This window comes from Mytilus californianus, unplaced genomic scaffold (assembly GCF_021869535.1).
Source record: "Mytilus californianus isolate M0D057914Y unplaced genomic scaffold, xbMytCali1.0.p SCAF_8, whole genome shotgun sequence".
NCBI classification, from domain to species: domain Eukaryota; kingdom Metazoa; phylum Mollusca; class Bivalvia; order Mytilida; family Mytilidae; genus Mytilus; species Mytilus californianus.
This window is the reverse complement of record NW_026262734.1, coordinates 50267278-50294464: the sequence shown is the minus strand read 5'-3', so window position 1 is coordinate 50294464 and position 27187 is coordinate 50267278. Positions and strand designations below refer to the sequence as shown.

Sequence of the window (27187 nt, the reverse complement as noted above, 5' to 3'; positions counted from 1 at the left end):
ATCGGTGTTCGAAAAAAACCAAAAAATTAATCTTTATATGACAAGACAGGGGACATACAGGTATTAAAAATGGATTCTGTTCAAACAGAAATAACTGTAAACTGACGTTTACGGTAACCTCAGCATGTAAAAACAATGCAGTAGAAAACATAACATTCCCAGTCTTGAGCATGTCCAGAACAACACATCTTTATCAGAAGACCCTATTTCAATAGAACCCTTCATCATTGGCACAGAGAAAGAGAAGCACGGAGAAGAAAAACCGGATATCTTACAAAAAGCCTTCAAATATGCCACAATTGAAGACGAGGAAGATTTTGAACCCGACTACGAGGATCACGTATTATGTAATGAAATTACCACATGTAAATCCACCGACAACTCTTGCCAAACAGATGTACACCTACCAAAGAAGATAGACCTGTTCGAGCTACAACTAAAAAACATTAAGAGAACAACATAAGACAGAAACCAATAGGCTGGCAGATTGTATTGAAAGGTTACAAAAACAACTTGAACAAAAAGTAGAAGTAAATAATCTTACAAACCTGCTCTTGCATTTTCATTGTTAATCAACGCAAAATAATTATCTAAGATACCTGGGACGATCTCATTTCACAAAGAATTTCTATTGTTCACTTATTGTACCTCGAACTTAAATACCCGGTGTAGGTCTTTAAGATGATGTTTAATTTACTAACAGTAAATCGGGCATGACTAATAAGTTACGCCCTCTTAAAATCAGGGGGTCCGAAATAGGATCGGGAAATAACACTCAGCAAAATACCATAATTTACAATTTAGAAAATTGTTGATTCAAAGTGATTTTGGTTGCTTTAATATCTCCATTCAATAATCAATCGGTGGAAATACTAACCTGTCCCGAACCGAGAGATGTTGGCTGCAATAGGAATTTATTTAAATAAAAAAGTTTATATCTCATTTACTTATAATGGCCGTTATTGTTTGTAAATTCATGACGTTTTGTTTTTTTACATTCGTTTACCGTGGAGAAAAAAAAGAAAGGAGGGCTAATAGCTTAGCTTTCGACTTCGATCATGATTCAACTGTATTCTATTACGGCATACGTTTTACTTCTAGCGAACGTTCTGCCTTATTATAAAAAGTGCCACTTTAAAATTGTAATCATTTGCCTCAGGTTGATCCACTTTACATCTCGTCGTAAATATGCATGACATATTTGCAAATGGACATAAAAGGAGCAATTAATTATTCAGCTTCATTTAGTGACGTATAATCATTTGGTTTCAGTAAATAATCGTCACCCAAGGGTGACTGGGGAATAGACATATGGTTATTTGGTCTTTTTCCGACCGGCAGTAAAACGCTTGCCAAAGTGGGGCGTCTGTTTGGCTGTGCGGGATGAATCAAGTTTGCAGCCACGTCCGTTCAGATTGGGAACGTTAAATCCAATGCCTCGTGTACAAAAAGTGCCACTCTTTGCACGTTAAGAACCCTTGCAACAACTCTTTGAGGGGTCCGTAGGTGGCCTGTTGCAAGGCAAAATTTCTGTCTCTATCCAATATATCTTCATTGTCAAGTGGCAGTCCAAATTTCCCCGTCCATCATCCCAGATGGCCTCTATTATTACAAAACCTACCTATTGTATATATTGTTAACTTGTTTTCTTCCTGAACATTCATGAAATATTTGCCACTGGACGTTAAGCAACCAACAATCAATAAATCAATTGATAATCGTCTCAAACAGTTTTTGATTTATTTAAGTATGAATTTTTAAGAGTAAATCTTTCTTCCATCATTTTTCTCTTTGCATTTAATCTTTTTTTGAACATTACAAAAACGTTGTCGTGGTACACATCAGGGGTTACATTGTATCCTTTAGCAAAACTAATAGGAGAGGGAATGAGAACAGAAAACGATCTTCATTCAGTGCAAATAACTCATATATTGAAGCGAACAATGACAGCTGTCTCGTCTACGTGTCAACATTTGCTGTTTCAAGTTCATTTATATCTCAGACTGGTATAATAGTTGCCATAAAAGCAAAAATTGATAAAAAAAATATTGACAACAATTTATTAAAGGATTCAACTTATTTTGGGCGTTTCATTTTTTATTTTTTAGATGTTGTTTTGCTAATCGGTTTCGTTATATTTTTTTTTATTTTTTTTCATCTACAATTGTCCTAGCAAAAGTCGCAAAAAATGTGTTAAAATCAGCCATGCGACTTATTTGAAAAGATTTAGCTGACCTTTCTGGTTGATTTCGATCATTCAACTCGTGCATAGATCGTTTTCCTCCTAATGTATTTTAACGTATAGATAGCATGAAATTCATCGGATAAACATTCTTATTTCGATGGGACAAAACTGCGTATTTATATATCCGTTAAGCCAAACGAACGCACCCATTTAGCAAGGGTATACTGTGGGACGGGAGAGGTGTCGAGATGTTAATATTTCTATACCCAAGTAAATCATTTGATTTTGAATAAAAGGTGATAAAGATATATTGTACATTAATGCGAGAGCAACACAAATACACAGACATATCAAAACATTTATAGTCAACTTTTAGTCTTTTTTTTTATAGAAAGATCCGTATACAGAAAAATAATCAGTGAAAACCGCCTAATGACTAAATAATAGTTATACGGAGTTAACTCAATAATAAATATCGTCAAATATTATGTATCCCAAAAGTCACATTTGATTTAATACTATTTAACGTCAAAGATATCCCAACAATCACTGGTCTCTGGTTAAAAATTTCACCTGCCCTATTTTAATTTTGATCGGTGAAAATTTAAGAAGTTGTATTATAAACCAGTAGAAGAAAAACACTTCACTGTATGATAAAACGGTAAAATAAATGATGATAATGGATGATGACCAGCGGCAAATAAAAAGAATATTCAGGACGATAATATGTAAATACAATAGGAGTATTAACCCCGCTTTTTACTAGACTGACACGCTGAGTCGGTGTTTTTACCCGAAAGTTCCCAAGATATTAGTTCGCAGGAAGAAAAGTCACCCGACCCGGACACATGTCCGACTCTGAGCCGACCAGTCTGTGCTCCTACTCTTTGATGTCACGTGTTAAGCGTTGAAATAGCCAATACTAATTTAACGTCTTTGTTTGGACCGGTGGGGATTCGAACAAACGACCTCCCGCTCTCGAAGGGAACACCTTCACATGAGACCAACCAGTAGATTGGTTTGGTAGTACATAATATACCAAAATCTCAAGTACAATGAACAATACAGTTTCACAGACTTCTCAAAGTTACTAAAGCGAGCTAAAAGTATCTAACCTAAATTAAATGCGTAAAATGATATTGTAAACTACACGTAAACATCGATGATCGCCTTTAGTGTAGCTTTCATGGATCAACGCTGTCGGCAAATTAAAAACTCTTGCACAAATTATTTGAGTGGTCCGAATGTGGCCAGCTGTTGCAAGTCTTAATTCTGTCCTAATTCAATATACCCTCATTTTCCAGTGGTATTTTAAAGTTTCACGTCCAACCCCACTGTCGACCTCCTACTGCACGACCTACCTATTGAATATTGTATTTAAAGACTTTATGAGTTAAAGTCATAAACATGCATGAAATATTTGCCACTGGACGTAAAGCAAACAACAATCAATCAACTTCATAAATTGTTCCATGTACTTAGCACTCAAAGACAAGATCTTGTAAATTGCTATAGTGTACTATTTCCATTTAAATTTTTATGTTTTTTTTGTGTTTTTTTTTCCTTCAATTTATTACATAACTGACTGCTTATAAAAAAGTTTTAAATATTTGGTTCTTATCTACTGTTTTAATACGATTTATAACATGATGTTTTGTCAGGCAAGGATAAAATTAAGAAAGGTATAAGTTTTTTCAGGTGTTTTGCTTCAGTTGGACATACAATGGGAATAACGGACGACTAAAATAAAAGAGTTTGTTTTCATATAATACATCGGACCTACGAATATATGTCACCTAAACACGTTTTGATCGGGTCAGTGAAACCTAGTTGATGCTATAGATGTCACATTTATGCTTTTTAATACGATTTTATTCATTGAAGTTTGCATGCATAGTTTTTATTTAAAAAAAACACAAGCAAGATCTATTAATTAATTGAACTGAGCAGACAACACTAATTATTTTGCATTCGCATGTAACGTAGTGTAGGAAAATTACAGAATCAAAAAGGAATGAAAATTTACGGATGAATATTGTGAATGACCTTATGCATCTAGGTCTATTCGATTAAAAGTTCTGAAACAAGCTGTTTAAAAAACTAATTGATGGAAGAATTTACTTACTGTTTTCTTATGTCCGGTCTGTTTCATGACTACTGACAGATTAAAAACATCAAATATATATATAACAAGAAGTTGTTATGCAGAATATTCATTGGTCAGTTATAAATGAGGTATATATAGGGTTTTGAATGCCCATCTATTAAATAAGAAATCGTTATTTTGAAAAGTTGGATTCAAAAATATAAATTTTACCCCAAAATTTGTGAAACTATCATTTGGTGTTATTTTAATGCTAAACAAAATATAATAAATGAATAATTGAATGATGTACTGCCATTTAATCGGTCCGTTTCCGTTGCAATTTGGTAACTGTTAATTGTATATATCAGTCTGAGTACTGTTTAATTATCATTTAAGGTGAACATATTTATACTCGTCCAATTCAGGGGAATTAGGTTTCTGCGAGAGCTTTTTATGTACTTTTCTTATGTTTTTGATGGTTTGTAAGTCAGTAAAAGTTCAATGATTAAGTTAATATGACATTAAAAGACTTCCTCACAAAAAGGGCTGTTCTGTCTGAACATCCCTTTTTGTTCGGAGCTCTGGTTTTACACTAGTAATTTTTTGGGGCCCTTTATAGCTTACTGTTCGGTGTGAGCCAAGGCTCCGTGTTGAAGACCGTACTATGACCAATAATGGTTTACTTTTATAAATTTTTACTTGGATGGAGAGTTGTCTCATTGGCACTCATACCACATCTTCTTATATCTAATTATCATTCAACTTTTACTATTACTAAATTCCACGATTGTAACAATGGACGAAACGAAAACTTACCCAAAGATAGAACCTAGAGTTCACATGCATTATATGGATTTGAGGATCCATAGAACAATCAGGACAAAGAAACCATTAAACTACAAGAGAAGTTTCAGGACCCAGACACAAATACAGCCAAGAGATATCTATTAGTCATATTCCTAGTCCGCAAAAGAAAACACTAAGAAGTGTTTTTATCCTACCTAAATGCGTGGAAGTGTGGCAAGTATTTGCAAATAAGGTGAAAAGTTCGTAAAAAAGACTTGTTACCACCAAAAGGATATCGTTTTCATTTAAATTAATATTATTTTACATAACCCATGATGTAAATATTTATTAGATTTTGTTATAATGTTGAAATATGAATTTTTGAATCCGATATAAATTTCTAAAAATGTTTATTCAATAATAGATATAAGATGACGGGTTGTAAAATGTATACTCACAGAAAAGTAAAGACTCGTGGCAACGTTACTTAGATAAAATTCGACTTTTATTAGTTTGGAAATTAGGGAAACAAAAATTAAGGCCTGAACAAAGCAAAATTGCTATAAGGTGAAAAGTGTTTCATCTTAGTTTATCCAACACCTCCCGAAATAATTGCAAAGGTTTTTTTACCAAATGGGTTAAATGGAGTGGTTTAAAACCTTGGTTAAACTTTCACTCATTGGCGAAATAATTTGTGTGTTAACATTTTTTGTTTATTTATGGGCGCAGTAATGCATTATAGATATTGCTTATACATACGATTTTTTGAAATTCATTTAATAGTGTGATGAATAAAATTGAAAGAATCAATATTTGTTTCTCTTTATTGGTCCAGAAAAAAGTGCAAAGATAACCTGTTGAATTACTTTTCTAACAATAATTATATGCAAAATAAAGACATTTAGTAATGTAACTGCTAAAATTTTGCCAGGAATGTTTAAAAAATAACGTTTTTAAACGCCCTATATAAAGTTATGTTGTACATCGTTCTAAATCTATTAGACAGCATATTTTCGGATAGCAAAACTTTATGTAGAACATGTAAAAAAAGTTCACCTGTACTAACATTTTGATTGTAGATGGTAATCACTACTCATGTGTTCGACTATTAATATTTTCAAACTTTTGATAAATGTTACAAAATTACCGACAAAAGAATTGAAACTACGATAAAGGCTTACCTTTTAAATATGGACTTAATAAACTACTGAAGCGAGCTTACTATAGTAGTGAATACCTAAAGATTTGTCATCTAAATTATGACCCGGTATGTTTGTATTATTAACATCAAAAGTATTAAATGCAAATAGCTTTATCCTTTAGAAATGAAATTACGAAGTTTTTCTCCATATGTACTGACTAATTAGGAACAGGATCCCTATAATGTAATTATTTACGTTATATGAAAAAAATAAGAGATTGTAACCGAATCGAACGGATAATAAAAAAATAAGATCTTATTATTTTAATTGCTGTTTATGATATATAGGAATACAATAGCCTATGCACTTTTAAATGTATGACAAAAGAATTCTTATTGTTTTTTGTTCAATTGCTGTTTTCAGAGTTTCCTTCAGAATGGTGTTTGAGCAAAACATGTAATCAGTAAGGGTTTTGTCGAAGAACTTCTCGTCCTTTAAAAAAAAGACCATTGGAAGACACCAAGATCAAATAGAAAAATATTCAGAGTCAACTTCAAAAATATTACAGAATGGTCTTGAATATAAAAAAAGAAGATATTGTATGATTGCCAATGAGACAACTCTTCACAAGAGACCAAAATTACTTTAGGTCACCGTACGGCCGTCAACAATGAACAAACCTATACCGTTTAATAAGTTATAAAAGGCCCCGAAATGACAAATGTAAAACATTTCAAACGAGAAAACTAACGGCCTAATTCATGTACAAAATAATGAACGAAAAACAAATATGTAACACAGCAATAAACAACAATCATGCACTGAATAACAGGCTCCTGACTTGGGAAAGGCATATACAGAATATGGATGGGTTAAAGTATATATATAAGTATATTTGTAGGTGCTGACTTTGTGTATCATTTAATTTACTTTATAGTTTCTCTGTATTTGTCTTTGTACAGTTATTTCCCTTTTGGTCGTATGACTCTTGCCGTGGCTCGATATCTATTGTATGCTCTGCCTTTCGGGTTGTTGGCTTTGGGTGTTACTGATGCAAATCTAGATAGGCGATTCTGATGCATGAAAGTTTTATAGTTTTCATTTTCTGTAGCCTCGTATTTATATTTCACTTATTTTTTGCTGTATCGGGAAAGTGTGTATATGTTATTTTATATTACTTCACTGTAATATATTATATTTAATGTCAACTACAAAATGTTTCTGCTTGCGTCTATTTTAGATTTGATTTTATGTTTGATAATGCTATTCAATTTGTTATGTTGAATATATATGATGTATGCTTGCACGGTTTTGGATGCTGAATACCAATAGTGGTGATAGCTAATTGTGTCTGTTTGGTTTTTCTTACACGGTTTGTCAACTCAACAGAACTATATACAACTGTCATACGGACGGTCGGTTTAGCTGGTTATGCGATAATTTTTTTTTCTTCAAAATGTGCCTATGCCGAGTCGGGCATGTGACAATTATTTTCAAGTTGTTTTGTTGGTTGATAGAATCCAGCGTTAGGTTTTTTGTCAGGTTTTATTGACTTTCTTTTTTCGGGTTTACCTTGGAGATCGGTTTTCTTGTTAATCATTTTTTATTTAAATAACCCATCTTTGATGCATCTGGAATTTCATGAATTAAATCGAAATGGTCCATTGTCACTTCTCGTCAATTTAGTAGACATGAACTCATATTCCACATAACAAAATAAAACTGTCCGGGTAATGTTTTCAATGGAATGGGAAAATCAAGTTTCTGAAAATTCATTGGCAGTATTTGATTTTATAATTATCGTTCATGGGACAAACTCTAATAATCATAAAATCAGAGGGCACTTTAACAGGTCTTAACAAGGATCATTTGGTAAATTAAATATATATTTTATCTGCATGAAAGAGGGGACATGATATTAAAGGGGAGCATAAACCACATAGAACACCATTGCAAAAACAAGAGAAACAAAAGACTAAAAACAGTTGTTGAAACACTAGACTGAACAACAGATGAGTACAACATATAAAGAGATCATTGAATGTTGTAAATTCATAATAGAAGAATAAATGTAAAATATCATTGTGCATATATAATATGTAATACAATGTATTTCATGTATCGATAAAAAGAGACGTTAACTTATATCAGGCATAGATATAACTGTTGTTATTAAGTTGGTTTTTTTTTTGTCTTTGAACTAGCTTACAGTAACTGCGAGTACTCTCAGATCTGTACATTTTGTATTTATAGTGTTTGTGTCAGTACCTCTTGCACTTATTTTTTATTTGATCAGATAAAACCGTTTCAACGGAGTTTTATAGTTTGTTCTCATGTTGTTCTGTTACACCTCTGTTCAAGGTTAAGGAAGAATTGAGAGTGACCTCAAGCATCTAACAGCTGCTATTTTTTTTTTTTTTTTTTTAGCAGTTAAGAGAAAAAACTTTGAAGCACTAACATATGTAAGACAAAATTGAAAATTAAGAGTATTGATATCGGACGGAATAATGCTTTGTAGATAGTGGCCTTATCATAAATTCGCCTTTAGATGTTAAGTCAGCACAAATAGGATTGAAATGGTGATCTTTTTTCTATGATACTGTACTGTACAATTGCATCTCGGTGGATGTTGTCAGCACTTGTGCCTCTTTTCGTATGTTGGAAAGCACGGTATTTCATTATAACCAATGTAGTTATAATAATTTTATTACATATTGACGGCATGAAAAAATAGCTGATGGACTATGGGCGATCTTTTAGAATAGATAATTTAATTATGTCTTGTGAAAAAGGGAAAAAAACACAAAATTAGTATGATATATATTTTGTTAGATCAGAAATTGTGAGAGCATGGATAAAGTAAAATTGTAAGGGTTCTCAAACTGTGACGACTAATTACTTAAGATAAGATTTGACTTTTTTAACAACTTATTCACATGTTATGAAACTTAACCAACAGGAAATTAAATGCACTGATTCATCCATTTTTATGCGGTCGGTTAACCTTAACGTTTTTTACATTTATTTGGCGATAAGCAAGTGCACTGGTAAGTTTATATACTGTGAATTCATAAATTATTGCGTGCATTTTTTATTGTGATTTTTGAAGAATGAAGAAAATGCAAGATTAAGTATTGCAATATCAGGTAAACCTGCATATAGATATATTTATCTGATATCAGAATGCAAGTTCTTATTATTGTGATACTCATTTAGTGACATTATTCGCAATAATAAAAACCTCGCAAAAGTTTCTGAATTTACAATATCAGATTATTCTAAGTTTCATGAAAAATGATTTATATGAAATAACTAATGATGAATTAGGTTTATACAGGCAGAGATTCAGGAAAACAGAGACGGAAAAATATAGGAAGGGTCTTATAATTGTATAATAGTATGAAACTAGCCGTTCTAGCCGTTATATGTGGATGTAAAAGCAACAACAAGGAACATATTTTCTCTCTTATCTTGTAAGAAAAGGTATGGCTGTAGGTGTAATACCACCATTGATTTTCCCCTATTAGTCTTTGTTATATTTGCTCTTTCAAAAATTTGTACAGAATTTATCTTTGTTTCAAATAAAGAAATACTTGGCATGAGTAAAGTTTTATCCTGTCCAGTACTATGGACAAAATTTCACATAACATTTCATTGCATATAAGAAAATAACCATCACTGGAAGTTAACCAATCAAATTTCCCCCCTTTTTTAACCTGTGTACAAGCTTTAGTAACCATGCTACCTCAAGTTTCCAAAATATTCTATAGAAACCCCAAATAAAAAAATAATGGTGCTTTAAAATAACCAAAATATATGTTTATGACCCAGATATTTTTATTCTGCAATGAAATGTAGGATCAATTACCTACAACTGTCAAATTCAAGGGAATATTTTTTTTCGACCTATTTTCGTATGCAACCGTATGTGACGTACTATGATTTGGTGGTATTACACCTAAAGAAGACTTTTTTGTTAAATAAACTGAATGTGACTTTTTTCCTTTGTTATACTGGTTATTTCAAGCATTCCTGTCAGGTTTTGTCATAATCAGTCCAATAGTTTGAAAAAAAACTGAGTATAATGTAAGACGACATCTACAGCGATTCAAGCAAAATTTCTTCGAAAAATCCAAACCAAGCCGCATCATGATCGAATATAGTGTGGACCAATAAACGATCAAATATTTATCTCATCTGCCTACAAACAGTTGAATATGATACAAAAGTTGACTTTAGGATGATAAATAGAAGTGGGACACTTAAAGACGTATCGTATCTGTATCTGATACGTTGACGTATATGAACGTATCTATTGGTTTTTTTTAAAATACATGTAGCAATCGAGAATAGGGAAAAGAGTTGGAAAAAAGGTGAAAGGTTGATGACTATTTTTGGTCTCTATCAATTTTAATACCTGCATTGTTTTTTAATAATTGTTTAATAGATGTATTTAAAATGTGTTTATATACTTGCTTCTTGTATGTCAAAATCATGACTTCTTTTATCTATTGTTACATTTGTTGCCCTAAAGGTGATGTTTCTACGATATATATTTACAGAAACTAATAATACAATCATGAAAGCATGGACGACAGCAGAAGCTAACATCTACACACATTTAACAATCACATGTTTTTCGTGTCAATCTATATACTTGTATATGTTTTAGCACTCGATATTTAAATCATTAGAACTACCCAGGCGTGAAGTTGAATTATATTTAACAATTAAAGTTTACGTTGACAATATCTATACGCGTACTTTAAATTTGCTAATAAATGAATCATTTAACATCAGCAGAGTCGGATTGGCGACTGCTACCAATTTTAATACATTTAGCAGGCAATACTTTTTTTTCAAATAGTAAAAATGAAAGAGAACAAAAATTTTCATCACCCTTTCCCAATTTGTTCCCTCTCTTATCCTTGTTCTCGAAATTATCATCACAGTTTTTGACTCAATTATTAACTATATCTGCATTAGTATCATTTAAACTCATGCCTGAAAAGTGATGATCGATGGTTTAAATATCGAGTGTTTAGATATAAACGAGTAAACATAAGTTGAAAACTGTCGTGTTAAAAAGAGAGTGTATTAATGACAGAAAAACATCTAACATAACAAAAAAAATCAACATGAAAATGTACTATTTAAACACGTAAATAATCAATTTTGATCAATAACCCATAGATACGTTCAGATACGTCAACGTATCAGATACGGATACGATACGTCTTTAAATGTCCCACTTCTAATACTACTAATGGACCTCTTTGTCTTCCTTATAAGGTCTCTTTTGGCCCATTTATACCTCTCATTTCCTCAAAATTTATACTTTTTAGGCCAATAAATAAAAAATTTGGGGTAACTTTCACTCATTTATGATAGAAATTTTATAATAAATGATTAATTGAAGTATTCAAGCTGAATGAAATATCCGTATAAAAGTTTAATGTCTCCAAGGAGGTTTTAATAAGTCCTTACGTAAAACTTAAATTTACGCCGCGTTCCAGAGAGGAACATAAAAAGCTTCTCTTTTTGTGAATAATTTGTTGTTACTGCTTTAAAAATTATTTCATTTACTTAAAACTATATATTTATTATAGTATTTCTTAGGAAATATTTTCTAGTATAGCAGAATATAAGAAATAAGGAGAAAAAGCTCACCAAAACTCTAAGTATGGCTTGTTCTGTCAACTAATATTCATGGTAAACATGGTGAAGTCCTATTTCAAGGAAATTTTCTCATAAAATGTGTTTTGGAGACTCAATTCACTCAGAATATTTCATTATTTGTAATATTTCACTTAAATAGCAAGAAATTTTATCACATGAGAGTACTCACAAGGTCAAAGGTGCATGTACAGCTTCCCATATTTAGGTGTAATACCACCATTGATTTTCCCCTATTAGTCTTTGTTATATTTGCACTTTTATAAAAATTGTGCAGAATTTATCTTTGTTTCAAATAAAGAAATACTTGGCATAAGTAAAGTTTTATCCTGTCCAGTACTATAGACAAATTCTCACATAACATTTTATTGCATATAAGAAAATAACCATCACTGGAAGTTAACCAATCAAATTTTCCCCCTTTTTTAACCTGTGTACAAGCTTTAGTAACCATGCTACCTCAAGTTTCCAAAATATTCTATAGAAACCCCAAATAAAAAAATAATGGTGCTTTGAAATACCCAAAATATATGTTTATGACCCAGAAATTTTTATTCTGCAATGAAATGTAGGATCAATTACCTACAACTGTCAAATTCAAGGGAATATTTTTTTTCGACCTATTTTCGTATGCAACCGGATGTGACGTACTATGATTTGGTGGTATTACACCTGTACAAGTAGTGTTATACATCGGTACTCGTCCAACATTTTTTGTATCTTGTATAACATGTATAAGAATACAATAGTTTGTAGGATGGCCGATTGCCTTATAATTTTAGATATAACCATCCCTAGTGAGTTTTTATTCCTTGGCATTTGCTTCAGTTGATCAAAAATTAGCATTCTAACGTTCTACACATTTTATTAATTTATATATTTGCCTCAATATTTTAGCATATACCCCAAAATTAATCCAAAAATGCGGTTTTACTGTTCTAAACATTAAAACTGTCATTTATGTCAACACATAAATAAAGGTCAGAAGACATTGTTGTCAATTTATCAATGAACAGATCTCTGCAGTCTGCACTAACTTAACAATAAAACCGTTTTTAAGTTTTTTAGGATTTAAATAAGTTTTAGCGTGTGCCGATTTCTATCCTAGTTCTCGTTTCGTTTGTGGACATACACATGGATTTAGACGAGTTGCATTTGCAAACTACATCACGTATTGAAATGTTGACAACATGGACATCCATATCTCGAAAGCACTTCAAAAAAGCATGCACTTAACTTGTACTGCATTAAAGAATCATCTACAATATATCCTTAGCATTTCACTGATTGTTATTAATAGTTATTGCTAATAATATATAGTAATGTTACATATAACAAACAACATTTTCCAATAGACCAAAAAATTGAAAAAGTATATTTTAACAAAACGCATTTGACTAGCTGGTCGAACAACTGATGTTTTTAAACACTGCTGACTGCCATGGCGGTTGCCAAATAAACTGATCACCAGATGTAACAAAATTGATCTTTATTTATAACTTAATACCAAACAGAAAACAATAAACTAACGGAAAAGATGGTAAACCGTATACAATTTGAGGTTTTTATCCAACGCAATTATAGGTTTGAACGTTGTTTTCAATTTAGACTTGGTAATGTTATATTTATATAACGCATTTGGGTAATTTACGTTGAATAAAAACAGTTATGTTATCACAACTTTGGTGTGTAATATGAAGCAAATAACTATTCAGCATTTTTGTGTACGGAATATCTGTCTTTGTATAGACGATATATATCATTAAGAATGCGTTTAATGGGATTATCAAATTTAAAAAAAATAGCATAAAACCCTAGAGATTTTCCGAACTGATTTCATATTTTTATATTGACCAGTAACTAATCTAAAAGTAGACTTACCATCAAATGTTTAGTTTTCAATTTTCATGATGGACATACAATTAAAATAAAGTAGCCGAAGGTCATGCCAGTATCATTTTATCGTTCAATGACTCAACAAAATAAACATAATTTATTAAACAAAATGTATGTAAGTATACAGATTTTTTTAGATAAACATAAAATACACATTAAAGGAATATATTGGTTGAACGGCAATGGAACATGAAACATTTTGTTTTGTATGTAAGTGGTGTGTGTGTTAAGGATCGTATGAAAGGATTTTAAAAGACAGACTAGCTTAAATTGATACTTACCTGATATTTAATAATTTTCATGTTCCTTAAACAAATTGAATATTAATCCTTTTATGAATTTTAACATGATAGCTTTCTAATTTTATTTTGATGCGGAGGTTTATTCTTCCACTACTAATTTGTTGATTATATCTAATGTAAAAATGAACGACATGTGATTATTAAAAAAATACTTCATCAAAGACATATTATATATGAATAAAAGGAGATGTCGGATAAACCTTAATGAATGGTATTTAAATTACTAAACTGCACGAAACAAATTGAATACAAATAAAAACACATGTAAGGGCAATTATATAATTTTGTCTCTGAATCGCCCGAGTCTAACAAGATGAGAATGTATTTAACAGATACTATCACATATTGGAAATAAGAAGTGTATATGGAAAATCATATTCCTTGATTAAAAAAATAGGGATTGAGTTAATGAGCTATCGAAATATTCTAAATGACGTTACATATAACGGTTAAGATTCAAACAGCGAATTTTTTTTTTGAACTCAAAGCGTTTTTTACAGATTTAGTGAACTCTTTATAATAAACTTCAACTTTTATGTACATAGCTCATTACATTTCACTTTCTTCAAACAGGCCGTTAGACGAGGACCATAATTACAACACATTTTGATCATTTTTTCTGTGATAATCTACTTTTCTCTAGATTCAAGGTTCACATATGATTAAAAAAATTTGAAATAACCATAGAAACATAAATATCAAAACATGAAAACCTGTCAGATAGAAAGTCGGCTAGCTCCTCAGGCATAGAAATGGAAATAGCTTTAAAATGCTTATTTCAGCCATATATTGCTACAATTAGACATTTTTAAAGAATTGCAGTCATATAAAGATGGAAATCCTTTAATTGCATTAAGTTTGATAAGTTGATACCCTCAAATCATTCAGGGAAGTTGCCAAGGGACAGATTCGACGTTTACTGAATTCACCTCTTAGGCCTGAGAACACAGTTATTTCGTAGTGCATTTCTTTCAGACAAAAAACGCAAATAAAAACAACCGCACCTTCTGTTTCAAAAAGATTTTTACAGTGTAGTGTACTACTTTTGGGACAAATTATGTCAAAATTATAGAAAAGTATATCGGCTCTAACTCAAAGAATGGATCATTTTATGTTAAAGGGGTCTGTAATTCCGATTGAGAGCTTCAGACATACTAATTTTTGACCTCTTTAAATTGGACCAAATCACTATTTTGCCTAAAAATTCATGCTCCAAATTTGTTGTACATGTAATTTCATCCCCTTACTTACTATCCAAGGCATAAAATATCAAGAAATAAATTTGGAAGGTGTATGAAAAGAAATTGCAAGTTATACACTGTTCACACTAAGGACTCTATTCGTAGACAACGAAAATCAAAGGACGATAACTGTGTCCCGTACTAGTAAGCGTTTTTAAAGCTTAAGATGTATCAAACTAGGGGGAGCTATTCAATCAGACGGGTTTAAAAGTACAGACTAAACCATGGAAAACTAATGCATTGTATTTTGGAAGGCATCCCTATATAAAATGTGAGATTATTACAATCGAACATCATTATTTTAAGGTAAACCTGAGGAAGTATGACGTACTATTTCCAAGATAGCACAAAGAGCCAGATTGAGTTAGTGGAAAGGCAACATTCAATTGACAGTCTAATCAAAGAGAAGATTCACCAGATTGGATCGGATGTATATTGCTTTATTTTCTAGTAACAAAATAAACTTAATTTTTGTGATATTTTTATTCAATTCAACTTACAGAGCATCAAAGTATACTATGATTTCATATTTACATAAGATTATTTAATCATAAAGCGTAACATTATAATAGGTTGATATTAACTTCTTCTATATGTGTAAATAAATAAGTTGAGGGGGCATTCGGAAAACACACACACATATAAATCAATTAGTATATACATATTTCGAACAAATCATCATAAACTCTTAATTCAAGAATTTTATTGGAACTTTAGGTGACGAAAAGTAATCGACATATTAATGCAGTGTTATTTTTTTTAAAGCATTAAAAACAAAATTTGGACCAATTACAAGAGATTAATAGTATAGTTCTTACACACAAGTGAAAGTATTGAAAGCATTAATTTCTTTTACAATCACAAATTAAAGATTTATGATTGAAATTTTACGATAAATGAGCTTTTAAGAAGAAGAGGTATTAAAAATTTAATTTTAAAATCACTTTTAAAATAAAAAAAAAACATGTCGACTCAGAAAAGAATAGTAAACAAGTGACACTTATGTCTGCGTTAAGTGACACATCGACAACAATTATAATATACACATAAAACAGTGCATTCAAAAACAAGAAAAGCTGTTATACTCAATCATTGAAGTGGTTGTTCACAAACATGATATTTCAAACACTAGTTACGAAATTATAGATCAATCTATATATTTCATAGGAGAATCCCTTCTTTATTGGCGATCTTGGAGAAAATGAAATTCCTTTTGAAATGAACACCGGGTGATAACTTAGTCAATTATAATGCACAATTTGGGGGATGGGTATTTTGTGGTTTTGGCTTAGCAGTTTTTTTTATATATCATTTGGTTTAAATCAGATGCAGATCCTGGATGTTGAAAAAGGGTGACCCAAAGTAGTAAAGTAGTCAACATATTATAAGTGAAAAGTGTATGTATTAACCATATATGTAGCCTCAGTCCCCTCAATCGAATACGCCTATGTTTTTTAATATGGAAAACGTGTTTTCTGTCACAATATTCGAAGATCATTGGAAGTAATTTGTATTTAAGTGTAGGTGTATATGCATATATAGTCTGATTAGCACTCATAAACTTGTTCATCTTTGTCCCTTCTCTTATCTTTCAATATGAATTCACACGACATTCGAATATAGCAAGGTAAACCAGTAAAGGCAGCTTTGTCCATTGATCGGGCACCAGATTGGATCTTCAATACCAATATAAAAATTTTATCTATTTTAAATATCTTCTCCTATCCGGGACATGTTTTCAATTGTACGAGCAATAATATACAGTAAATGATATATAACAAGAGTAATAAATGTTACAGTACGTCATATACGAAGTCATTTTATATTCATTTTGTGCTATGCTATATCAAGACGGCAGCTAAAATTGATCATGTTGATATACTTGTTCCCTGAAAAATAATAAAAAAATGAATTCATATGTTATTGGAAATTTTGTAGTAGGTTTTTCATTTCTGTTATTGCATAATAGTTTGTTTGGAAATCTTCAAATAATAACATTGGCATACAATGTGTTGACTATACAAACGTTCCGCAAGGGTGGGGGAGGATGTTCAACAAATTAAATTCCCATATTAATTTTAGAAAAGGACAAATTTTATGGTGTGTCCCTTCTCAAATTCTCCTAAATCAAATCAATCATATTTTTATTTTTGTTTTGAAAAAACGAGCACCCTTTGTAATTTTTTTATGATAAATGATGTAAAAATCGCATATAAAAATTAGGGAAGAAAACTAGCGGAAAAGCAATTAAAAATAGCACTATAAAAATTGCTGGTAAAATACAAAATTTAATTAAAAAATAGTACATGGAAAACAAGAAATGAATTTATAACATTTTTTATTCAATCAATTTATCTTTATAGATCTAATTATTACAATTATTCACTGTGGATATATTTTAGTGGATTGAGGAAAAATATATTTTCGTGAATATTTAATTTCGTGGTTTGCCAAAGTTTTTATACAAACCTATAGAAAATATGCACTCAGTTGTACATTTAAAAACCTATACCCAAGAAATCCACGAAAAATTGGTATACCACGAATAATAATGAATCCACAATAATAAAAAATATATCTCCATTTATTATTTCAATGCAATTGTTTAATTTACTAATTATTTGTATTTTTGTAGATCAATCCACATTATACTATATATATCTGTAAACATGGTAAACGTAAAAAAAATCGACCTTATAGTACATCAACAACAGCTTAATTATGGCAAGCTTTCTCTCCATGCAGCATCAAAGAAACATGGTGTACCGTTCCAGACTCTTAGTGATAGGGTGGCTGGAGACATAGATCCTGAGTGTACAACTATGGGCAATGCACCTTTATTAACCTTAGATGAAGAAAGCAAGTTGGTGACTCACCTGATGGAAATGGTTGAACTTGGATATGAATATTATCTTCAGAGAGTTTTGGGCATAGCAAATGACTATGCAATTACGATTTATAAGAAAACCAAAGATGATAATCCCTTGAGTCTGGCCTGGTTCTATGGGATGCTTGGACGATGGCCAGATCTCAAAATTGTAAAACAAAGGGCATTGGAAGTTGTTAATTCGAATACTGCCAACAAGGAAACATTTCAGAGCACTTTAATGAACTTGAAAGAGCTTTACTCAAAAACAATCTCATAGATAGACCTCATTTAATTTACAATGTTGACACATGGTTGATGAGAAAAGTGTTGCCATTTCAGGAAAATGCAAGAGTGTCACTATTTTTGGGTGTGGAAACGCAATTGGCAAGGCATTGCCTCCTTTCCTTATCTTCCCTGGGCAGAATATAAATGACAAGCTGTTAGAGGGGTCTTCAACAGGAACTGTTGGCACAGTCTCTAAGACAGGAGAGTCTAATTCAGACATTTTTATGGATTTTCTCCACAATCATTTCTTGAAGTTAGTCCCAGATAATGGACATGTGATGTCATTGTTAGATGGACATAAATCTCATATCCCTGTTGGCACATTTAAATGGACAAGGCATCATAATGTTGTACTACAGTTATTTCCACCACACACCAGCCATTCTTTGCAACCACTGGATGTTGGTTGCTATGGCCTTCTCTAAGATATCTACAACAGTCTGTGTCTTAAAACTATCTGAACAAAAAACTGATCGCAATGATGTTTGTGCCATGGTATGCAAAGCGTACAAAAATGCATTATCAAGTAATAATTTGCAATCAGCTTTTAAAAAAACAGGAATATATCCATTCACCAAAGATGTCATGGACTTACCACTGAAACTATCTGAAGCATTATGCACCATTGACACGGTGAACATTGAAGAAAGCCAGGTTGAGAACATGATTGACTTACATTTAGTAAATGAAGACAAAAGTTCATAAGTAGCAGAAATTGTAAATGAGAGAAAACATGTCACTGATATCTATGAATGTTTAGAGATACGATAAAGGTTTTGTCACAATTGATCTGATTTATTGGATGACTGGTCAAGGTTAAGGTTTCATGATTTTGTCTGTTTTGCATGTGCTATAATTAAATGGGCACTTATATTTGGTGTATACAATGATAATTAGGTGTACATATCTATTTTGCAGTTTTTTAACTGACCTTGGCAATGGTTACCAAAATAAAATTCTTTCATTAGGTCCGTTTCACAGATACTATTAGCAATGGGTCACCTGTATTTGATATAGAATGATTATTTGATCAAGGTGTATATTTATTTTTCCTGGATTTATCTGATCTAGACCTCATTTCTTTGTAAAGTGTTAATAATAAAGTTTTCTTGATTAGGTCTGTTTCTGAAAAATAGTCCAGCTATATTGGGTATATAAAATTACTAAAGGGTGAATATGTTTGTCTCACACCTGGGGTTTTTTTTTTAACGTGACCCCATTTTGGTGATTGTTAGTCAAGTTAAATTTTTGTGATTAGGTCCATTTTCTTCAGATGCTATAGCAATAGGTTACGTAAGTAAATTTGGTATACTCAATGATGTATATATACATGTCTGACCTTGACCTCATTTTCATACCTTATAGATGTATACATGTTTGTCTGACCTTGACCTCATTTTCATAGTTTATTTGTCCATATAAATTTTTGGTGATGAAGACTGATTCCAAGGGAATTTCATGATATGTGTTCTACATGTTATATATATGGTGTATAGAATGTTCCATTGATAATATTAAGTTTTTGTTATACCTGTATTATTGTTATGCAAAAGGGAGGCATTTTAATGTATGCACTCTTGTTCCATGCGAATACTAGTAGTTGAAATGAGAATGAATGAAAATGACTTTGAATTGACTTTTAGACTGGTGTACCTAGAAATAAAGTTTGATTCAGATCAGTATTTTTAATTACTCATGGGAATAGAAAAAGAAAACATTATCGAAATTTGGTGCATAAGAATAGATTTTCTAGATTTACCTTCATCAGGAAGCCTGAAGACCTTTGATTCAAAAGTTAAGAATATATTAATACTTCAGGAGTTATATTAGCAATAGGCTCAAGCATAAAAAAAAACATAACCATCTAAGGTCACATTAGTCAGGGAGGTGGACTAAACTTTCTTAATACTCTTAGCATATTGGAAAATGTATGTTATAAAAAATGAAAACAGCACGTTATAAATTTCATGCGTCCGAAGCGCTCAAAGCCTGATATTGAAAGCCAAGGATGTGTAAGGACCGAAAACGTTGATGAGCTATAAACCGAAAATGACCTAAAAAAATAAATAATGTCAGTGGCATAGCACTGACTACTAAGCTGCTGATACCTTTTTGGACTAACTGTCTCGGAGTAGTAGTATTGATCCAGTGCAAGAATATAGATTTGGTGCAAAGGTAGCACTTTTCAGGAAATATCTTCATCAGGAACGATCAAAACCAACCAAGGATTTTTATTATAGGAAGGATTAAGGGGCATTGCGTGTTTTTTTAATGTAATTTGGCTCCTCCCATTTGACAGTTCTTTTTTTGCGACTAATCTATATTATGTCATATTAAGAAATGACGAAATGTTATTTTTTATTAAGTTTGTCACTAAATATTGTTAAGAAAATATTTTTTCTTTGTTGAAATTGACAAAATGTTATACTTATTGAGGAGTTATCAGCCCTTAATATGCCTACTTTTACAGTGACACGTTACAATATCTGAAACAACCTTTAAATTAACAACAACGTAAGCAATTTTTATGAAATAATTTCTTACATTATAATAATTAAACATAAAATTTTGTTTATGAATTATAAGTTTCATAATTAAAATATTTGTTTTGAAGGAAGATATTCCATTAAAGTTGTGTTGTAGACTGATAATGATGAAGATGTATATTTGTATCGAGAAAATGCAGTCATTTAATGTGTAGATAACGTGTATTATTACAATGAGATCTTCTATTTTGAATTAGAACTATCTGAATCACGTCATGTCATCATGTTGAAATGCTGACTTAGATTAAAAAGTGAGAAATATTTGCTATTAAACAGGCAAGCCAAACGACGAATGAGATGCGCGATAGGGAATCTGGCAAGAACTCGCCACACAACATATTTCAATTCACTGTTTGCGAGATCCTAATCCTCTTTGTTATTAAAGTCCTTTAACCAGTGATGTATAAATACTTTAGACGCTTTATGACCAAAAGAGATCTGCAAACGAAATACAAAACCATCGGATATTAATTTTGACTGAGAGAATTGAAATACACATTGTTCTCTGCATGAAATGTCATTTGCTCTGCTTTTATAAAATCAAGTTATACGTGCAAATTGTCGTAAACAGATTTACCTGTAATCGTTTTCTTCCCTCTTGATTTACTTTCCATCATATTTTGAATAAAAAAGAGGCGGGAGATACTAAAGAGACTTTGAAGACTAATCTGTGGATGGGAAAATGACAACACCTTGGCAACAAATGAGACAAAAAAAAGAAAAGAACAGAGAAAAAGTCCACAAAACACTACATAGAAAACTAAGGACTCTACAAAAAAGTGGGGGTGATCTCTTGTTCTCAAAAAGGTTAAGCGGAAAACAACAATATAAAATATAAATTATAAAGTATCTTAAGGATATCTATCTGTCATAGTATAATACCATTGTGACTTTTCAGATTACTTCATATTTTAATTGACAATACACAAGATACATCATTGTGTATCAGATTTTTTATATATGCTTCCATTTACAAGATATATTGATTTAACTGCTTAGTGCCATACCTGATGTCACCTTTCATCTTTGGAGACCTATACAATCATTCAAAAACAAATTTTCCAAAACTGGGACATGATTTTGTAGAAAATTCTCCCTTTAATCACATATATCAAAGCCAAACCAAAGAGAGTACCCATAAAGTTTTTTACTACCATTTTTGATAATGATTCTCATGAAAAAATGTTATAAAAATCACTTTAAAACTGAATACTACCCGTTGAACCCATATAAATGCAACAAACATATAAAAATTCTACTGGGAACACCAAAAAAGTGATCCGATACCATCATTTTATCAATAGTACCACACAGTTTGACGTGTCTTATATACACCTACACTGTAAACTTTGCATTATTTGTACACTGTCCATCCCTTAACAACACTAATTTGGCATTTGGTGGGGGTTTGAGGTCACAAATTTGACCCATTGCTGTGATGTTGTAGTAATTAGATATGGTCAGAGCTCCTCCCCTGTACAGACAGTCTAAGATAAGAAAATATTGTGGGTGACCAGCTGTATACAAGCAATATTCAACATTATTTTCACTATGAAATAATAATAATCATTCATATTTAATAAGTAGTATATGGTACTTTGAAAATAACTAGAACACAGAAGCTTAAAACTGAGCAATAAAAGATATTTTCATACAAAGACATTATTAAGACCATCCCTTTCTGAAAATAGACTGGTCCGCATGATGTTTGAGGTATAGGAAATTAAAAAATAACACACAAACACAAAACAATGTTTAAATGTTTAAATTTCCTACAGAATGCATGCATGCCTAGAATAAAGATTGTTTTCACTGCTGCTGGTGTCAGATTCAGATACAGATTGATCTTGCCGAAGTACGAACATTTGTCAGGGGGTTTCAAGGCTACTCTTACAAATTTACCCATATATTTCTTCACTTTAGTTTTTTCCACTCTATATTTTTTCACTTTTAGATTTTCTTTGTTTACCGCCCTAGTTATATAAAATACTTTTGATAGCAGCATAATAAGATAAGAGCACATTATTTATTTTGTGGTCAAAGATTAACAGCTTGACGATTGGAATCAAAAGGTAATTAAAAGATTAGCTCCTCCCATAAGCACTCATATACTAGGTAAAGAGTATAGTCGAAAAATTAGCTCCTTCCATAAGCCTCATATACTAAGTATAGTGTATAATTGAAAGAATAGCTCCTCCCATAAACAGTCATATACCAATATCCGTTTCACAGATGATAGCGGACATGTTCCTAGTGTCGTAACTACAACCCCGTCCCCCTTTTCCGAATGTGACCTACCGAATTAGACTTATTAACGGGTTTGTACTAACATGAGCAACACGACGGGTACCACATGTGGAGCAGGATTTACTCACCCTTCCGGAGCACATGAGATCACCCACAGTTTTTGGGTGGGTTCGTGTTGCTCAGTCTTTAGTTTTCTATGTTGCGTATTGTGTACTATTGTTTGTCTGTTGGTCTTGTTCATTTTTTAGCCATGGCGTTGTCAGTTTATTGTCGACTTATGAGTATGTATGTTCCTCTGGTATCTTTCGCCTATCTAAGTATACAGTATGTATCATGTACTTATATTTACATAATTTAGTTATTCATTTACTCCCTGTTGTGACATGATAATAACTGGGATTTTTAAAAATGTTCAGATTGATAAATACTTAAAAATAATGTGATGAAAAGAAACTTTCACTAAAAAATTATTTTATGACTGTAGTGCCACTTTTATTCCCCACTTAATTACCATAATAATATCTTGAATTAAGTTTTGTTCGCTGTTGTTAATTCTGTTTTTCTTTTGTAAAAAATATGTTTCCCCTTTACACCGATCAAGAACTATGTTTTTTATAGTGAATGTTACCCTCTAAATATACATTTTCTTTAAGGAATGACTGTAATGTGTTTTTCTGTCTGTGAAGAAATAACATTAAACATGTGGTTCAGAGCGGGTTATTTAAAAGTGTGCACCACATTTTTTTAGGTTTTTTCGAATAGACAGAAAAAATATTACAGTCATTCCTTATAATTTAGTTCTAAAAAGGAGTAAATCATGATAAAAACGTTGATGACGTCACGGTCACATGACAAAATTATGAAAAAGACTATGAGCCGATAGACAAAACACTTTCAGCCAATCAGAAGACATGTTACAACCAAAATTTAAATTATTCTAAAATAAAAACAAAGATAATTGAAAAGCAAGACAGTATACCATAATTTCTTTTCACATGTGAAGTACTCCTCGACTCTTGGCATACTGTTAAAATTGGTTGCTGTAGTATAGGAGTATGCTCCCACATCTTTGAAGTATATCCAATCTCCAGTAGATAGGTCGGGTAGTTTGATTTTGTCTATAACTAAATCCACTGCAGCGGAAGTTGGTCCCCAAATAGTACTGTTATACAATACCTCTTCATGATTGCCCTTGAATGAGATACATTTAAAATTGACATGTGTGTAAAACAATAGATTGCTAATGTTTAAACACATTTGTAAATCCGAACTTATCGAATATGACTATTTCACAACATTGTCCAAACATAAAAAAAAGGTTGATATCTAATTTTATGGGAACCGGATATTGCCAAAATCAACCCTCTGGATCGTGTTAATTGAATTTTGTAGATCTTAATGATAATCAACTAACGACTGTACAGATAGATGATAGCAAGAAATTCGCTGCCTCCTTAAACTATTGGATGTTTCCTTGTGGCATTTTTGTGTCACAAGACTTTTCTCATGTTCATCAACACCACGGACCACTTTTAAAAAAAAGTAGAGTAAGTCTTTAATTTATTTTTGTCGGATAAACTGATAGACATGTCTCTGAATTCCAGTAATTATTATATTCGTCAGTATTTTATCAAACTTGTATGTCATAAACTAATTCTGAATAATTTAGTTTTTGGGAAATAGATAAATTGTGTGTTACAGCAGCTTTACAATAATGGAAATTACACTGGTTAGAACATTCATATGACTCAGTGACAACGAATCACAAAATGAAAGATTTTAACAGTTTTTGATTTGTGTATCATGTTTTCAGATAAGTTTTATCAAAGAAGACATAAAAACATATTTGAACGATTAATCGTTAGTGTATTATATAAGTATGGCCTTCTTAGTAGATGAACCTATTCGGGATGACATCCAGAGGGTTTTAGCCCATGGAAAAAATAAATCTCAAAAGTTGGCGATTCAGGATGCCCGAAATCGTTTCAACTAACCGAACAAACCAGGCCTAGAAATAAAAAAGAAAACAGTGATGTGACAACTATCAAACATCTTCAATATGATAAATCATACCATAACTCTTGGAGGGGACTAAATTATGTTCACCGTGACCGTCCGTTCTAAAGTCTGTTCGTCTAGCAAATATTTCCGTCATGTATCTCATCTACTAATGAACAGAATGGCTTTATATTTGGTCAGTAGGTTAACCGTGGTGATCTGTAATGTGTGAGTGCTTTTCTCCGAGTGGGGATATGCTAAGCACGACAACACGTGCAGTTGTTGTTTTATTAATATAAGGCGACAACAAATCTAGTGACAATGAATACTCAACCAAATTATGGGCCACTTCTGGTAATCGTCTGATGTTGTCATTAGGATTATGAAAATATTGCAACCCTCGACAGGGAACTGATTAGAAAATCAAAGGAAACCCTACAGTTGACAAGGTCATGTGATCAAAATTCATAACAATGAGAAACATTTTTGATACATCTTTTGCTTTCCAATGTTTTGGTTTGAGCGTTTTTGATGATGACGGTAAATCCAGAAATTCACTTTGGACGCACATTATTTGTAAAGTGTTTTATTTATCTGATATTAATTATAATTGGTAATCATTTAAATTATTTTTATTATTTGAATCTGTTTTTTTTATACTTAATAATGTGAAATAAAACATGTATATTTTGGCCAGGTATTGGAATTTGTAATGCGATATGCTTGCAAAAAAATTCAATATATTTCACTAAAATAGATATTAGAAAGAACACTCACTTTAAAGTGTGAAGATACATAACACCCCGGATCAATCAAACATGTCAGAAAACTTCCGAATATACCCTCATTTACATAGTACATTCTGAGGTGTTCATTCGGTACTGTTGGATGGTCATGTAAATTTCCTTCTGAAAGCAAAAGTTACTGTACTGTATCGAAACCTTAATTTATAACTGTATATCAATTTTTTAAAGTGAGAAATCCCCTAGCCCAATGTGATAAGGGTGCAATCACAGCTTGTTTGATCTGTGTAGCATATTTTTTCTTGTAACGCATGTTACTGGATTTATACTTGTCATATGAAACGCGACAATGCTATGGAAGAACCTAAGAAACTAGGGTGTGTTGTTTCCGGCGGAGGCGTTGGCAGCGTCAATGCAACTTTTTGTTTGCGCTTTTGTCAGATTAAAAGGAACAATTAAAGTAAGTAGATATTTAATGTGTTGTTGTATGAATATTGCAATATCTCATACCCATGGAGATTGTCTGGTCCTGCCCCTTTAGTCATGGTCTTTTGACTGAAACATTTTCTTAATTTTCTTTAACGATGTAAAATTTTGTGATTTCTGTAAGGGAAACCTCTTGTATTAAGTCCATGTATTAGATATGCAGTTGTATTGATATAGGTATATCTCAACTCAACGGAAAATATTTAGCCCTATGCGTTTATTCAATGCTCGTTGACTTTGAATGTTCCGCATAGTTGACATGTAATAGTATAGCCATTGTTATTTTAACATATGCAATTCGCTTTTTGATCGTCGTTTTCCGTTATGTCGCCCGTTCACAGTTCGCTAATTTTCTATTAATTATTTTTGAATCTTCTCGGCTATTTTTAACCGAACAATGTTTTAAATTTAAGTCGAAAATATCGCCGATTTTGCTATCCAGTGGCTCATTTTTTCGTAAAATCATACGACAAAATTGATTATAAGTTAACTACAGTATTCATGACTGACGAAGAATTTTGTGAAATTAGTCGCAGACTATTTAGAGCCTATATTTTTTTTTTCATATTATCATCGGCTCTTTTTTGACACATGCTTAACTGAGTAATAAGCAACATAATTATTAATGTGGGTGACAAGTCAGAAATTTCGATGCATTGTGGCTAATTTTACTTTGGCAACATTCTTTGATACTTAACT

The 27187-nt window shown here is 31.7% G+C and overlaps 1 protein-coding gene and 1 long non-coding RNA gene across 2 annotated transcripts in view; one reads left to right on the top strand and one right to left on the bottom strand.

Moving 5' to 3' along the window:
• Positions 1–27187, top strand: part of LOC127712220 (beta-glucuronidase-like) — a 988629-nt gene that overhangs the window by 762712 nt on the left and 198730 nt on the right. The window lies entirely within an intron of this gene.
• Positions 16224–26167, bottom strand: LOC127712240 (uncharacterized). Its single transcript, XR_007987001.1, has 3 exons — positions 26037–26167; positions 24241–24452; positions 16224–17203 (listed from the first exon to the last, which is right to left on the bottom strand). It is a non-coding gene; the product is annotated as an uncharacterized LOC127712240 (long non-coding RNA).